The sequence below is a fragment of the Globicephala melas genome, chromosome 15 (genome assembly GCF_963455315.2).
Source record: "Globicephala melas chromosome 15, mGloMel1.2, whole genome shotgun sequence".
In the NCBI taxonomy this organism is placed as follows: domain Eukaryota; kingdom Metazoa; phylum Chordata; class Mammalia; order Artiodactyla; family Delphinidae; genus Globicephala; species Globicephala melas.
This window is the reverse complement of record NC_083328.1, coordinates 4130877-4148446: the sequence shown is the minus strand read 5'-3', so window position 1 is coordinate 4148446 and position 17570 is coordinate 4130877. Positions and strand designations below refer to the sequence as shown.

At 40.0% G+C, this 17570-nt stretch overlaps 1 protein-coding gene across 5 annotated transcripts in view; it reads left to right on the top strand.

Annotated features, from left to right (window-relative positions):
• Positions 1-318: 318 nt before the first annotated feature.
• The window catches only part of RNF216 (ring finger protein 216), a 172192-nt gene continuing 154940 nt past the window's right edge, over positions 319-17570 (top strand). For 4 of the 5 annotated variants that reach the window (XR_009559066.2, XM_030846620.2, XM_030846617.2 and 1 more), the window contains exon 1: positions 319-451. The gene's annotated coding sequence lies outside the window, so the exon portion shown is untranslated. Of the gene's footprint in view, positions 456-17570 lie in introns of all 5 variants that reach the window. The other variant, XM_030846618.2, reaches the window with a different exon arrangement.

Here is a 17570-nt window from a genome sequence, read left to right as displayed (position 1 = left end):
CCAACGGCAACGGATGCAAATAAATGCATATCCAGGAGATTTCCACGGCTGCCCGCTTCACGCTTCACGCCCTGGAGTTGAAAACTCCAGGGAGACAGCGAGACCTCCTCACGAGGTTGAGGGGCTCTCAGTTCCTTTCGTCCTCCCGCCTAGTGGGGGAGTCAAGACTCAGCGGGCCGTGAGCCGGGATGGAGGAGCGGACAGGCGTCCCTCTCTATGGTGTTACTCCCCAGACCCCTCCTCCCTATCACCCGGCGTGCCTCTATGGTTCTTCCTGTCATTAGTCGGGAGGGGGCGCTGTGCGCAGGCGCGAGGTGACGCCGCGGCAGGGCCGGAAGGAGCGCAGCGGCGGCCTCGGCTGCGGCCACGAAGCTGTCGTGGTGCTCCTGCGGACTAGAAGCTGCGGCGACAGAAGCCGCCGAGCCTGCCTCGAGAGCCGGCGAGTTGAGTGGTGAGTAAGTGTCGGCCGCGGGGCGCGCCAGCTATTCGGGAGGCTCTGTGAGGCTAGTGGCGTCTCCGCCCGGCGCCTCCATTGAGCCCGGGGGTGAGGGTGGGGGCGGGGGCTCGTTTGTGAGGGGCGGCGGGGGGCGCTGGCCGGGCTCAGCCGCGGCCCCGACGCGAGCGAACCCGGCGCCGCGCCGGGCGCCGCCTAGCGCCGACCGTCCGGAGCAGCGGGGCTAGCGGCCGAGAGGGAGCGATAGAGGCGCCGGCGGCCGGCGGACCCTCCTCCGCTCCCGCCACTTCGGGAAGTTTCGCGGGCCGGTAAATCCGAAAGACAGAGTTTCCTCGGCGGCGCCTCACGGGAGGCAGTGGCCGTGGAGCCGAACGCGGCCGGGGGCGCGCGGGGGGGCAACATGCCGTGACTTTGATCTCCGACGCCCTGGCCCGGGCGAGGGGTGGCGGGGGGCTGACGGGCCGCGGTCCCAAACCCTCCCGACTCGGCTCTGGAGGGGCGTCTTCCCGAAAAGGCGGCCACTGCTGCCCAGCCCTCGTGAGGCCTCCCCGAGTGTGTCAGAACCCTGGGCAGCGCGGGGAACGCGAACCCGACAAATGTGCCCGGAGCGCCGAGCGGCGAACGAGGCCGATCTTCCCGCGTGAGATGTGGCCCGAATACCGTGTGGGACGATTGTCGAAAACTTCGGGCCGCTTCAGTCCCGTGACCAAGCTCACTGAGTGCCTGCAAGGTCCCGGTGATGTCCGCTGGGCAGGGTTCCGACATCAGCGAGCCGAGGGCTCTGTAAAGAACTCGGATGTGTCGTGATAAGCGTCTGGGTAGGGTTGTCTCAGGCTTTTTTATTTTTATTTATTTGTTTTGTTTTGGCTGCGCAGGGGCTTTCTCTAGTCGCGGCGGGGGGGGGGGCTACTCTTTGTTGCGGTACGCGGGCTTCTCATTGCGGTGGCTTCTCTTGTTGCGGAGCATGGGCTCCAGGTGCGCGGGCTCAGTAGTTGTGGCTCGCAGGCTCCAGAGCACAGGCTCAGTAGTTGTGGTGCACGGGCTTAGTTGCTCCGCAGCACGTGGGATCTTCCCGGACCAGGGCTCGAACCCGTGTCCCCTGCATTGGCAGGTGGATTCTTAACCACTGCACCACCAGGGAAGTCCCTGTCCTAGGCTTTTTGATGCAAAGAGAAGATGACTTACCCTGCTGAGAGAGGGCTGGGCAGACTTTAGTATGCTGGCCTGCTGGAAGACCTTTAAGAAATGGCCTTGCTTCGTTGGTGTTTTGTAGAAGTAATTTATTGCGGCTGGGGGTAGGGAGTGGTTGAATTTAAGGAAATATTTGGAGAGCCTGGGGCCAGATTTTGGACCTCCCCGTAAACTTAAATAGAGGCTTTAGATTTTTCTTCTGAAGACAGGCAGTAGCTAATAAAAGAGAAGTCTTGCAGCCTCTTTGGAGAAGTCTAATAAAGGAAGTTGAGATGTGAGTCTGGGAGACTGAAAGTTTATGAAACAGGATAGATGAGAGAGCCTGCGTTTACTAATTCTGATAGCTCCTGTTTAATGAGGGTTCACTAAATTCTAGGCTATAGTTAAGATCTTTACAGACATCTGTCTTTAGCCAGATACCGTTCTAAGGATTTTCCATATATTAACTCTTTGACGCCTCAGTGCTGTGGGTTTTGTCATTATTCTTATTTTAAAGAGGAAGAAAGGGAGATGCTGAAAAATAGCTTACCTGGTTGCAAAGCTTGTAAGGGTCAGAGCTGGTACTTGAACCCAGTTTGGCTCCAGAGTTCATGCTCCTAATTATCCTGCTATACCTGTGAACTTGTTTGTTCAAGAAGTTCTTCTGGAATATTTACTTTTGCCAGGCTGTGTCCTATGTCCTGAGGCTGTGGCCTCTCCCATTGCGGAGCACAGGCCCACGGGCCCAGCCGCTCCGCAGCATGTGGGATCCTCCTGGACCGGGGCACGAACCCACGTTCCCTGCGTCGGCAGGCGGACTCCCAACCGCTGTGCCACCAGGGAGGCCCAGGAATGAACGTTTTTTAGCAGAGGAGATAGATATTAATCATAGCTTCCTAAATTGTAGATTATCATTGTGGTGAGTATTTTGAAGGAGTGAGAGGTGTGTGAACAAACACTGGGGTTAGTCCAGAAAGGTTTTTCTCTGAGGAGGTGACATTTAAGATGAGGAACTGAAGGATGAATACAGTTAATTTGGTCAAAGAGAGGCAGTGAAGAAGAGTAACCCAGCCAGAGAGAAGAGCCTGAAGTGGAAGGCAGAAGCATGGAATGTTCAAGGACCTGAGCCTTGGTGCCTGCAGATTGGTGAATAGGGGAAGAGGTATGAGGTGGAGCTAGTCAGCAAGGGCCATATGAGGCAGTGTTTCACAGGCCATGGTAAGGATTTTGGTTCTACCATGATGAGATCTGTGGGGTTTTTTTAAAAAACAAAAACTTAATGCTATATGAAAATTTATCATAGGGTGTAACCTGTAGACAGTATTGGGATAGAAGGGACGGGATATCACGAGTTCACAGAGGATTCAACTGTAATAATATAATTGAAAACATTGATTTCTCCCCTTCCCCTTTGTGGATGAGTATATGCTTGCCTATCCATCCCAGTTTCTTTTTCTTTTCTTTCTTTTTTTTTTTAACATCTTTATTAAAGTGTAATTGCTTTACAATGTTGTATTAGTTTCTGCTGTATAACAAAGTGAATCAGCTATATGTATACATATATCCCCATATCTCCTCCCTCTTGCGTCTCCCTCCCACCCTCCCTGTCCCACCCCCTAGGTGGTCACAAAGTGCTGAGCTGATCTCCCCATGTGATGCAGCTGCTTCCCACTAGCTAGCTGTTTTATGTTTGGTAGTGTATATATGTCCATGACACTCTCTCACTTTGTCCCAGCTTACCCTTCCCCCTCCCCGTGTCCTCAAGTCCATTCTCTATGTCTGTGTCTTTATTCCTGTCCTGTCACTAGGTTCATCAGAACCTTTTTTTTTTTTTTTTGAGATTCCATATATATGTGTTAGCATATGGTATTTGTTCTTCTCTTTTTGACTTACTTCACTCTGTATGACAGACTCTAGATCCATCCACCTCACTACAAATAACTCAGTTTCGTTTCTTTTTATGGCTAAGTAATATTCCATCGTATATATGTGCCACATCTCCTTTATCCATTTATCTGTCGATGGGCACTTAGGTTGTTTCTACATCCCAGTTTCTTTTTTTTTTTTTTTTTTTTTTGTGGTATGCAGGCCTCTCACTGTTGTGGACTGTCCCATTGCGGAGCACAGGCTCCGGATGCGCAGGCTCAGCGGCCATGGCTCACGGGCCCAGCCGCTCCGCGGCATGTGGGATCTTCCCAGACCGGGGCACGAACCCGTGTGCCCTGCATCGGCAGGCGGACTCTCAACCACTGCGCCACCAGGGAAGCCCTCCACATCCCAGTTTCTGAACCAATTTTCAGTTGACAGTTGATGAAAAATCTCAATGTTATATATTGAACTCTGTAGCTTCCCCACCGAAATTTTTGAATAATTTTTGGTTTAAAACCTTTTGTATTGTAGAAAGATACTGATAACAGGATTTTTAGAGCTCTTTTAAACTGCTTAAACTCCAGACTAATTGTTTGCATATTATCTGTAATTATGGATGCTATTTTACTGTAGTTTTTTCATTTTGTTTATGTATTGAAATTAATATGCATTGCATTTTCTTATTCTGAACTCATCAGCTTCCTTGTTCTTTCTTAATATTATCACCATCCTCCAGTCACCTGATCTCAACATCGAGGTCAACTTTGACTCCTTGTTTCCTCGTGCCCTTCATGGCCAATTACATACAAAAATCCCATTGAATCTAACCTCTGTGGTCAGTATCTTGTATCTTTTCCTCCCTCTGCTTACTGTTACCTTTAGTTCAGACTTCACTGGCTCTTGCTTCCCGGGTTTCCTGCCACTAGATTACACACTGCAGCTAGGTTGATTTTCCTAAAGCACAGCTCTCTGCATTGCTTCCCATTGATTAGAAAATAAACTTAGAGCTCTGCTTCACTTACCTGTTAGCAAACCACCTCCAAGCCTGGTGACTTAGTATAACGGTTTTATTTGTTGGCAGTTTTTTGAGTCAAGAAATTGGGAAGGACTCACCTGAGCCTTTTTCCCCCACACACACATGCTGTCAGCCAAGGTGGCTGGGACTGGAGGATATACTTCCAAAATGGCTTCTTTATTCATACGCCTTGTCTGAGACTGCTGGAAGACTGGGTTCAGCTGCCCTTTCCCTCTTCATGTAGTGTCAGGGCTTTCCATGTGGTCTCTCCATCAGGGTAGTCAGACTTCTTACATGGTGACTATGGGTTTCAAGAGCCCTAGATGGAAGTGCTGTTCTCTTAAAACTAAGCCTGGAACTGGCAGAGCATTAAGTTTAGCTTAAATATTGCTGTCTCCACTAAGCCTACTCTGACTGCCTGCCCTCTTTCAACTGGAATAGTCTCTGTATTGCACTAATGGGTTTATACTTTGTAGTATACTTAATTGTGTGCATATTTTCTCTCACTGATGGAAGTTCTTTGAAGCAAGATCCATGTTGGATTTTCTTTGTGTTCCCCATGATGCATAACACAAATTCTTTATACCAGGTGGTGAGCCTGCAATAAACATTTGCCAAACTCTTGTAATGTATTTTAATTTTAAATGTTAATGTAAATAATACCAATTTAGTATATAAAAATATAAGGAAGCAAAAAATGTAAACCTATTACTTAGAAATAACCGTTATTAACTTTTCTGTGTTAATTTAATATTGATTACATATTAGTACAGGATTACAAAGAATGGCTACCTAAATGTTAAGATGAGAAACTAGTATTTGAGTTAAAAGCAATAATCATTTATAGACACTTAAAAAAATATGCTAGGAAGAGGTTTTGTGGGTGCTGATATGACATGGGCATGTCAGCTTCTCTCAGCCTGTGCCTGGCTCTTCTTTGCCCACCTTTCCCTAGAACATTCAAAGAGTTAACCCACTAAATTTGAAACATCCTTTATTACCCCAAAATCAGTGTTGCAGAAGTGATGGGCATATTTTTGGAGATTACTCTGGAAAACAGGAACACCACAAAACCCCAGGACCATACAGTATTATATTAGGAGCATCTGGAAGGAAAAGTGGAGAAGTGACATGAATAGAAGAATTGAGAAGAAAATGATTTGTTAGAGACAGACCCAAGGACCCTGGTCACAAGGAAGCAAAGATGCAGTTTTGGAAATCATAAAATTGTGTGAGAGAACCATGGGTGATTCCCATCTTTTCCCGACTTCCTTTGTTCTCCAAATTTTCTATAATGGTATAATACTTTATAACTGAAGAAAATCATGATAAACTGATTGTTGTCGTGTAAGCCATGTTACTTGACTCTGATTGTATATGGCTATGATGAAGAGCTCCAGTCTCTGGCAGAAGAGTATGTTTTTGGAGCCACTCATTCATTCAGCAACTGTGAGACTCTGGAAGTACAGCTATGAATAAGACGTAGTCAAGGGCATATGGAGAAAACAAAATGCGAACTTCTCATCATGTGTTGATTCATTCATACAACGAAGTGAAGGGGATAAAAAAAAAGATCATTAGGACAGTTGTGGGCGGTGGAAGAGAAGATAGAAGAATTGTCATCCAATTTTCTTAAATTCTTACAATATTACTACATAAGATTCTCCACCAAGTAATGAAGTGATGAAATATATCCTAATTTTAAGTTCTAATTTGGAGGCATTAATTGGTATATTTGACTATAGAGTATAATCATAAATGTGTAAATGATTATTTGTATAATTAAAAGCAAGAGGTGACAACTGAAATATTCTTTTTTGGGTGGCATTTCCTATTTCTGAACTCCACTTTGGTGTCTGATCAATAAGCGAAAAGACATACATAGCTTCTTGCTACTTCCAAAGGGAAAACGAAGTTTCTTATAGAAGGAAGTAAAAGTTTTACTGTGAATAGTTGTAATACTAGTGAAAAGTAGCTTGGAAGAGGAGAATAAAGTTCTATCTCCACCCCTCTCCCCCCGTTTGGTTGTATTATCAACATAGTAGTAGTAGTAGTAAACACTGTGCATCTGCTGTTTCCATTTCACAGGTAATAATGTCATAATGTGACACTTGCTATTTGCTAGTCATTATGCTAAACACTTTATATATGTTTAACTCAATTAATTTTAAAACAACTGTATTGTCATTTTACAAATAAAGGAATTAGGCCCAAGAGATTAAGCAGTTTATGCATAGTCACTGATTCACTAATTGGTGAAACCATGGTTCATACTTAGGCCATTTGCTCTGAGCCCAGATGAGAGGACTGAATGTCAGGGAGTTAAATGACCTTTACAGAGAAGCTAGTCAGGAGTAGAAATTTCATCATCAGACTTCTTTTCTCACTGCAGCTTGGGGCCACTGTACTTGCCATTCATGAGGAATCTTGCTTTTAAAGCATCACTAGTAATCTGCTTAACTACAAGCTTGACAGTCTAACTAAATTAGGTATAAAATAAATCACATTTTCCTTTGATTTCCAGTGTAAAATTGAAGGAACCTAGTTATGGTAAAAGAAGAAATAAGCTGGGTTATTGGAATTAAGTGTTCAAAATGCATTTTTAAATTTAATTAATTAAATTTTGGTTGCATTCATTGGGTCTTCGTTGCTACGCGTGGGCTTTCTCTAGTTGCGGCGAGAAGGGGCTTCTCTTGTTGCAGAGCACAGGCTCTAGGCGCCCAGGCTTCAGTAGTTGGGGCACGTGGGCTCAGTAGTTGTGGCTCGCGGCCTCTAGAGCACAGGCTCAGTAGTTGTGGTGCACGGGCTTGGTTGCTCCACGGCATGTGGGGTCTTCCCGGACCAGGGCTTGAACCCGTGTCCCCTGCATTGGCAGGTGGGTTCTTAACCACTGCACCACCAGGGAAGTCCCAAAATGCTTTTTAAAAATTGTATTTAATGGGACTTCCCTGGTGGTCCAGTGGCTAAGTCTCCGTGCTCCCATGGCAGGGGGCCCAGGTTCGATCCCTGGTCAGGTAACTAGATCCTGCGTGCCGCAACTAAGACCCGGCACAGCCAATTAAATAAATAAATATTTTTTTAAAAAATTGTATTTGAAAGAAAAGTACTTGAATAGGTGCAGTTGAAATTTGATACCAGGGCTTCCCTGGTGGCGCAGTGGTTGAGAGTCTGCCTGCCGATGCAGGGCACACAGGTTCGTGCCCCGGTCCGGGAAGATCCCACATGCCGCAGAGCGGCTGGGCCCGTGAGCCATGGCCGCTGAGCCTGCATGTCCGGAACCTGTGCTCCGCAACGGGAGAGGCCACAACAGTGAGAGGCCTGCGTGCCGCCCCCCAAAAAAAAAAAAGAAAAAAAAAAAAAAAAAGAAATTTGATACCAGAGCTCTTTCCATTATACCATGCTATTTACAAAATCAATAACATCATTATTGTTATTTCAAGTGAGATACTTAAACTTATGCTTGGGTTTATAATTTTTAAACATTGAGATACCTATGTTCAGTTACAGATACCAGAAAGTTCTGTTGTAATACTTAAACATAGTCTTGATATAAAATTTTATAGTATCTTAAGTTGGGAAAATGATGACATTATTTGACTATCTATAGACATCATATAATAAGCCAGGGTCTGGGGCTCACCTCCTCTGAAGTACATGATTTCTCCCAGGAAGGCAAAGAAAATTGAGATTTTCTTAGAGAGGAAGAAAAACCTTGAGTGGGTAGGTTACAGATAGGATCTTGGAACTAAAAAGCCACTGTAGCAGTTATAATTGTCCCCCATTGGTTCTTACTTACTGATTTTCATTCTTGTGATGTCCGTCAGAGTAAAGCAAGAAAATGGTTCAAAAATCAAACTACAGAAAGAAATAAAAGCAATAATTCTCTTGACCCCCAAATACTGTTTCACAGAGGCAACCACTCTCTTTTTCCCTTAGGGTGACTTTTTTCCCTTATGGTGACTTTTTTCCCTCTAAGTTTTCCATTGTTAAATACAACACACACACAAAGAAATTTCACCCCAAACAGCTAAGTTTAGGCCTATGCCTAAACTTTATCTAAATGGAGGCATTCAGTATATTTTCTTTTATGTCTGAATTCCTTCACTCAACCATTATGTTTTAAGATCCATTCATTTTGTGTGTGACTACAATGGCTTGATTCTTGATGCTGTGTATGTTTCAATTGTATGAGCATACCTCAGTGTATTTGTCCATTCCATCATTGATATGAGTCCTTTTCAGTGTTTGGCTGTTAGGAATAGTGCTGCTGTGAACATTCTTGTGCATAGACTTGGTGCGTATAAGTGTACATTTCTGTAGTACAGATTTTACAGTGGATTGTTGAGTCTTCCAGGATTTATATTTTCCACTATAATTGATAAAGTATCAAGGATTCTTTTTTTTGTGTGTGTGTGGTATGTGGGCCTCCCACTGCCGCGGCCTCCCCCGTCACAGAGCACAGGCTCTGGACGCACAGGCCCAGCGGCCACGGCTCACGGGCCCATCCGCTCCGCGGCACGCGGGACCCTCCCGGACCGGGGCACAAACCCGCGCCCCCCACATTGGCAGGCGGACTCCCAACCACTGTGCCACCAGGGAAGCCCTCAAGGATTCTTTTTTGCACAGTTGTGGTACCAGTTTTCTCTCCTACCAATAGTACATGAAAGTCCCCATTGCTCCAAATCCTCAGCAACACTTGGTCATCAATTTTCAGGCTTCTAGCAATCCTTATGGGTATGCAATATCTCATGGGAGTTTTTTGCCCTTTACAAATAAAACAATATATAAAACATGTATGGCTTAATGAATTATTATAAGGTGTTTGTATGTACTACTTAGGTCAAGAAGTAGATCATCCCCAAGCCTCCTCTATGCATGCTGTCCTGAGCATAATTCATTCCTTCCCCCTGAAATTAACCATTAGTCTGATCATTTTCTTGTATTTCTTTATGGTTTTTTCACCTGAGTGCATCCCTATATCTTTTAAATCTAGGGTTTCTCTTCCATTCCTTTCATTTTTCCTTATAATTTATCTGTTGTTGAACCTGAATCATTTGACCTGTTAGTTTCCCAGCACCTAGATAGGTGTTTGTCAGGCTTAAAAAAAAAAAAATCATTCCTCCCTGTAGAGCCATTTTAGACATTTTTTCCTGATTCTCCCCCATTAAATACTAAGGAGTAAGATTTTGTTGGGTGGGATTGAATTTGGGAGGATGACAAACCATTGTAATATATAAGATATTTTTACCCCCTTGCAAAATTGCCCCCATTGAGAATACCTGATCTAGATGGCATACTTAATGGTGTAATTCAAAAATTTTGTTTTTCAGATAGCTTCTATTCTAAAAATTAGGCTGTGTACAGATCTGATTGTTTCTGTCAAGACAGTAGATAGTGTTCTTTCCTCAGAAGGCAGTTATGTCTTATTGTCTCTATGATGTTAGAGTCAATGATATTCAATGTCTAGGTCCAGTAATTTTTTTTTTTTTTTTTCCCACTTGTGGGATCTTAGTTCCCTGACCAGGGATTGAACCTGGGCCACCAGAATGAAAGTGCCAACTCCTAACCACTGGAACGCCAGGGAATTCCAAGGCCCAGTAAATTACTGAGGATTGCAAAATGGTGATATTTTCATTGAATTTTTAAATTAATACTACAGTAATTTTATAAAGAAATGATTTCCTCATCTACTGTTTGGTTATCCAGTGATATAGTTTATATAGAAAAGGCAAGAAAATGCCTGATTCTTTGCCTTTGTTTTACTAGGTTTAAAGATAATGTATTGGTTGACTATCATCTTCTGAAAATGACTTTAAAAAAATTATGAACACTTTCATTTATACATTTTTCTAAGATGTTTGTACCATATCAATTATTATCTTTACTGAAGTTCAAAATGTTCCATCTTTGGCCAGTGGAAGCCTTTTCAGGAATTTATTCTGACAGGATTCAGTCTTTGATAAGTAGTCTTTGATAGCTTCCTTGATACGGGATATGACAAGATGTTCCATGTTCATTTTGTATGATTCCTGCCCCAGACTTGGAATTAGTAATTTGTCCCAAAAGCCTTCATCTCTTTCGATGAGAAATAGTATTTCAAATAATCTGGGCACCATGGATGTTCATTGCTACAAGCAGGTCTTGTTTGAAAACTTTTTTTTTTTTGGATGGAAGTAAAATATTTTACGAGTTTATACTAATATTTATAATTGAAATTTAGGACTACAGTGGTTTTACTTAACTTACTTTATTGCTTCTATATTATAATTCCTTTTTACCACACTAAGAATCTTGATTCTCAAGGACACAGGGATTGATAGAATTAGAATATGCAACTTTGTTTTAACACAGCCAAAAGTGTCAAAATGAAAGTCTCAGAATGTCACCACTAGCATGATTACTGTAAACAACTTTAAAATCTTTCATATGCTTCCCTTCCCCATAATTTTTATAATTGTACTGTATCATTCAATCTTAGTTATAATTTAATCTTAGTACTGTAAGTAATTATGTATTTCATGTTTACCACTAGTCTTTGTGTCAGTGTCTCTCTAGTCATTTTGGTTGCCTGAAGCTTGCTTTTCTGTTGTTTCCTCAGGAAAATCTTGTAGGAAGTTCTTGTACATTGTTAAGTTTGTGCACTTTTTTCTTAAAATTAGTTTTGCTGGATATAAAATCTATGGCTCACGTTTTTTTCTAAAGTATCTTAATCTGTTTACGAGTGTCTTAAAGCATCACTGTAAAAATCTGTTAATAATCTTAATTTTTTCTGTTATAATTCTCAAGCCCAGATGCTAAAGGATTTTTTTCTTTCTTTAAAGTCCAGTAATTTTACTAGAATGTGTCTTGATGGTTGTCATTCTGGGTTGCTTTCCTTAGGTATGTACTGTGCTCTTTTGAAATGTTGCTTTAATATTTTTACTTTAGGAAAGTTTTTTTTTTTCAGTTACAGTTTTTTGTGTTTTCTTCCCTTTCAGTTTATTCAAGAGCTCCTTTATCTCCTTTTTTCTATTTAAAATTTTCCTTTCACCTTTCAGTTCTCCTAAAGCAGTATGTGTTGTGTTTATTAACACTTGTGTTTCTTCTAATTTACTTTGCATTCCTAAAACACTTTATTTAATTTCTGTTTCTTTCCTGAGATATGTCACTTCATTTCTGAGTTTTTCTAGTTCTGATTTATGTTGTTATTTTATGTCTTATATTATTTTCTTAGTGACCCTTAGGTTGTTACATCTTTCTGGCATGTTATTGTTTATAGGGATGTTTTGCTTCTTGTTTTTCTTACACCTTTATATGAGATTTGACATCAGTTCTTTTCTTTGTTAATTTTTAGTGAAATTAGCTTTTTTGGATTTTTAAAAAAAATTTTATTGGAGTATAGTTGATTTACAATGTTGTGTTAGTTTCAGGTGTACAGCATAGTGATTCAGTTATACATATACATATATCCACTCTTTTAGACTCTTTTCCCGTATAGGCCATTATAGAGTATTGAGTAGAGTTCCCTGTGCTATACAGTAGGTCTTCATTAGTTACCTATTTTATATGTAGTAGTGTGTATATGTCAATCCCTGTCTTCCAATTTATCCCTCCTCACCCCCCTTGCACCCTGGTAACCATAGGTCTGTTTTCTACATCTGCAGCTCTGTTTCTGCTTTGTAGATAAGTTCATTTGTACCCTTTTTTAGATTCCACATATAAGCAATATCATATGGTATTTGTCTTTCTCTGTCTGACAGTAGGACAGTCTCTGGGTCCATCCATGTTGCTGCAAATGGCATTATTTTGTTCTTTTTTATGGCTGCGTAATAGTCCCTTGTATGTATGTATCACGTCTTCTTTATCCATTCCTCTGTTAATGGATGCTTTCTTGGACTTTTAGAAGGAGATGTAGTTTAGGATAACTTTTTCTAACTTCACAGAGCTCCTCTTCATACAATGTTCAAAATATGGCAGCTTGCTTTTTGAGACTTCTTGATTCTGTTCTCTATTTTTATCTGGACCTAACTTCTCTTTCCTTTGGCTCTATCTTACTCAGTTTAACTGTTCCCAGCATTTTCTTCTCATAGGACTGTGTCCTGTCAGGAAGCCCTGGTTGATGAGTTTCAAAACTTCATGGATCCTAGACTGCTATATCTTTTTCAGATCTTACAGGGTCAGGGCCTCCTTGCACTTACACACAATTGAATTGAGCAAAACCGCTTCGTAGTATTAGCTCCTTTTTCAGATTGGCCTGTGTGCTTTCCAGTGAATTCCTGTCGCTTATTTGGGGTTATATATTGATACTGTTCTCAGGTTTGAATGGTACCCTGTGCTTTCTGAGGCACCAATGATGCTTCAGAAATTGTGTGGCTCTTGGTGGTTTGTCCTCATGTGCTTGCAGTTTGGAGTCTGTGGAGACTCCTTTGTTTCGTCTTGTTTTTGTGTAAACTGGAATTTTTGTAACCAGGGAATTTTTTTCTGTTTTTATTTGAAAATTTGGGGAGGTTTAAAAGCTATGGTGCCACCATTACTGCCATCTTCCCAGAATTTATTTATTTGTTTATTTATATTTGGCTGCTTTGGGTCTTCACTGCTGCGCTCGGGCTTTCTCTAGTTGCAGCGAGTGGGAGCTACTCTTCATTGTGCGCAGGCTTCTCATTGCGGTGGCTTCTCTTGTTGCTGAGCACGGGCTCTAGGCGCACGGGCTTCAATAGTTGTGGCTCACAGGCTCTAGAGTGCAGGCTCATTAGTTGTGGTGAATGAGACTAGTTGCTCCGTGGCATGTGGCATCCTCCCGGACCAGGGCTTGAACCCGTGTCTTTCGCACTGGCAGGCAGATTCCTAACCACTGCATCACCAGGGAAGCCCCCATTTTTCAAGTTGTCTGATTCTTCTTTTCCTTTTTTTTTTTTTTTTTTTCTATTTTCAGTTAACATGTAGGAGTTCTTTATATTTTCTGGATAGGAACCTTTGTTATATGTATTGCAAATTTCTTTTCCCAGTGGCTTGCCTTTTCACTCTTAATAATTTCTTTGGTGAACAGAAGTATTTTATCTTAATGTACAATATTTCAGTCTTTTCTTTGGTGGACAGCCCTTTTTATTTCCTGTTTAAGGTATATTTTCCAGCTCCGATTTGTGCAGGTATTTTCTTATGTTATCTTCCAGAAACTTTATTATTTTACCTTACCATTTAAATCAAAAGTTCACCTGAAATTGTTTTCATCTAAGGCATGAAGAAGAGGTCTAGTTCTTTGATCTTTCCTATGCTCCCAAAATATAGTTTTCCAGTACAGTGTCACATAGTTTTAAAAATCATGTTTATCCACTGCTCTGCAGTGCTGCTTTTGTCATAAATCAGTCGTCCATATGTGAATGAATCTGTTTGTGGACTCTGTTCCATTGGTCTATTTTTCTCTTCTTTTGCCAATACCACATTGTCTTAATTATTGTAGCTTTATAATAATAAGACTAAATATCCAGTAGTATAAATTCTCCATGTTTTGTTTTTGTTTATGAATGCTTTACTTATTCTTGGTTCTTTACATTTTCCTGTAAGTTTTAGAATCATCTAGTACATATCCATTTTTTGAATCTAAGGCTGTCTTAAACTTGTAGACCAATTTGGGGAGAATTGACATCTTTACAAACTTGAGTCTTCCAACCCACAAATGTGGTATGTCTCTCCATTTATCTACTCTTTAATTTCTCTCAGTGATGTTTTACAGTTTTCTGTGTAGAGGTCTTACACATTTTTCATGTGTTCATCCCTGTTATTTGATTGTTTTTGATGCTACTCTTTTAAAATGTCTTTTTGTCTAATTGTTTCATACTAGATCATTTTTTGTATGTTGGCCTTGTATCTAGAGATTTTGTTTTTCATTCATTCACTTATTCCAGTGGTATCTCTGTGTACAGTTACACATACAGATATACATAATTTTGTTCTCTTGTAATATTCTAGTATCTTTGTTTTCTCTTTCATGTAATCTATCTGGAATTGATGTTGATGGGTGGTATAAGGAATGTATCAAGGCTCATTTTCTTCCCATATAGATATCCACTTGGCCCAGCAATGTTTATTGAAAAGGCCATTCTTCCCACTGCATTTCACTAACACCTTTGTTTTTATGTGGGTGACCAGGTAGGTGTATGTGGCTGTGTTTCTGAGGCCTCTGTTCTATTTTTCTATCTTTGCATCAGTACCACAATCTTATCTGCAAATAATGCCACTTTTATTTCTTCCTTTCAACCTGATATTTTATTTTTTATTGCCTGACTCTGCTTGCTACAACCTCCAATACAGTGTTGACCAAAAAATGGTAAAAACTCAGTTTCAGAGAGAAAGCTTTTCAGTGTTTCACTCTTCGGTGTGAGGACTGCTCTAGTGTTTTTGAAACAGCTTTAATTAGATGAAGGAAATTCACTTCCAGTACCAATTTGCTGAGAGATTTTAGTCATGAATAGGTGTTAATTTTGAACACTTTTTTTTTCAACTGCAGTGACTATGTAGTTTTCTTTTACTCTAGTAATGAACGTTGCATTGCTTTGGTTAGGATTTTTCATTTGTGTTCATGAGAGATTCTAGTCTTTCTAGTAATGTTCTCATCACCGTTCAGTATCAAAATTGTGCTAGCCTCGTAAAATGATTTCAGAAATAATGTTTGCTCTTTTTCTGTTCTCTGAGTTTTTGTAATACTAGTTACATTTCTTCTTCAAATGTTTAGGAAACTTTACTGGGCTTGCTGTATACTTTGTGGGAAGGTTATTAATTACTTATTCAGTTTCTTTATTTGATAGAGATCTGTTGAAATTTAATTTTTTTGTTCAATTGTGGTAAATTGTGTCTCAAGGAGTTTATTTCAGTTAAAATTTCAAATTAAGTGGTATAAAGTTATTCATGGTATTTTTTTATATTGTGGAATCTGTAGTGATGTCTTCTTTAACACTCCAGATGGTGGTAATTTGTGTTTTTTCCCTTTTTTTCTTAATCATTCTTAATAAAGGTTTATCAATCTTATTTAATCTTTTTAGATTTTTTTGTATGTTATTTATCTTTTTAGAGAAACCTTTTTGCTTTGATTTTTCTCAGTTTTATGTTTATAATCTGTTTCAGTTTCTGCTCTTATAAGTTTTTTCTGTGTACTTTTTCTGGGTTTAATTTACTGCCCTTTTTCTAACTTCTTGAGATCAAAGCTTAAATCAATGATTTTTGGGTTGTTTTTTCTTCTCTAAAGTATGCATTTGGACCTGTAAATTATCCTCTCAGCACTGCTTTAATTCCATCCCACAAATTTTGATGTGTTTTGTTTTCATTACCTTTCAGTTCAGTCAAAATAGTTTCTAATTTTCAATGTAATTTTTTTAACCCATGGGTTGTTTAGGTTACTTAATTTCTAATACGTAGTAATTTCCAATTTTTCTTTTACTGACTGTTGTCATACAACACATGCTGTATGATTTCAAACCCAGCACATTTGTTGAGGCTAGCTTTATGGCTCAGCATGTAGTCTGTTCTGTAAATGTTCCTGGTGCTTCTGAAAAGAATGTGTATTCTGCAGTAGTTAGGTGGAGTGATCTATAAATGTCAGTAAAGTCAGCTGTTTGATAGTGCTGTTCAAGTCTTCTGTCCAGCTGTAGGTGTGGATTTGTCTTATTTCTTTAAGGTCTGTCAATTTAAGCCATATATATTTTGAAACTGTGTTATTAAGTTCATACAGGTTTAACGTTGTTATATCTTCTGTGAGTTGACCTTATCTGGATGAAATCTCCCTACTTGTTTGTAATAATACTTGTAATATCCATTTTGTCAGATACTAGTGCACTCATGCAGTTTTTTATGGGTTTTGTAAAGAGCAGGGGGATAAAGTAGTTAAAAAGAGAATTTCAACAGAGAACTAGAATTTATTTTTAAAAATCAGATGGACTTTTTATTGACATATAGTTGCTGTACAATATTATATAAATTATAGGTGTACAAATACAGTGATTTACAATTTTAAACGGTTATATTCTATTTATAGTTATTATAAAATATTGACTATATTCCCCGTGTTGTACGATCAGTATATCCTTGTAGCTTATTTTATACCTAATATTTTGTACCTTTATTTCCCCCTACCCCTATATTATTGCCTCTTCCCCCTTTCCTCTCTCCACTGGTAACCACTGCTTTGTTCTCTCTATGTGTGAGTCTCCTACTTTTTTGTTACATTCAATAGTTTGATGTATTTTTTAGATTCCACATATAAGTAATACTTTACAGTATTTGTCTTTCTCTGTCTTATTTCACTTAGCATAATGCCCTCCAAGTCCATTCGTGTTGCTGCAAATGGCAAAACTTTGTTCTTTTTTTTTTATGGCTGAGTAGTATTTCACTGCATAAATATACCACATCTTTTTTATCCATTCATCTTTTGATGGACACTTAAGTTGCTTCAATATCTTGGCAATTGTAAATAATGCTGCGATGAACATTGGGGTGCAGGTATCTTTTCGAATTAGTGTTTTTGTTTTTTTCAGATAAATACCCAAGAGTGGAATTCCTAGGTCATATGGTAGTTCTATTTTTAGTTTTTTGAGAAACCTCCATGTTGTTTTCCATAGTGGTTGCTCCAGTTTATATTCCCACCAACAGTGTACGAGGGTTCCCTTTTCTCCCCATCCTCTCCAATATTTGTTATTTGTGTTCTTTTTAATGGTGGCCATTCTGACAGATGTGTGTTGATATCTCTTTGTGGTTTTGATTTGTATTTCCCTGATGATTTGCGATGTTGAACATCTTTTCATGTGCCTGTTGGCCATCTGCATTTCCTCAGATGGACATTTTATAATTAAGAACTACAGTATCTGAAATTAAGGACTTATTAGATGAGTTGTTAACGTTTGATGTTTGCTTTCTATCCTTTTACTTTAAATATTTCAGTTTTCTTGTACTTACACTGTTTATCTTGTAAAACACACTTAGTTGGGTTTCATTTATCCATTCTGATAATCTGTTTTTTAATTGTAGTAGTCTGGTTATGTAATATAATTTCTGATACAGTTGAATTTTTTAAAGTTGTACAGCATAATGACTTGA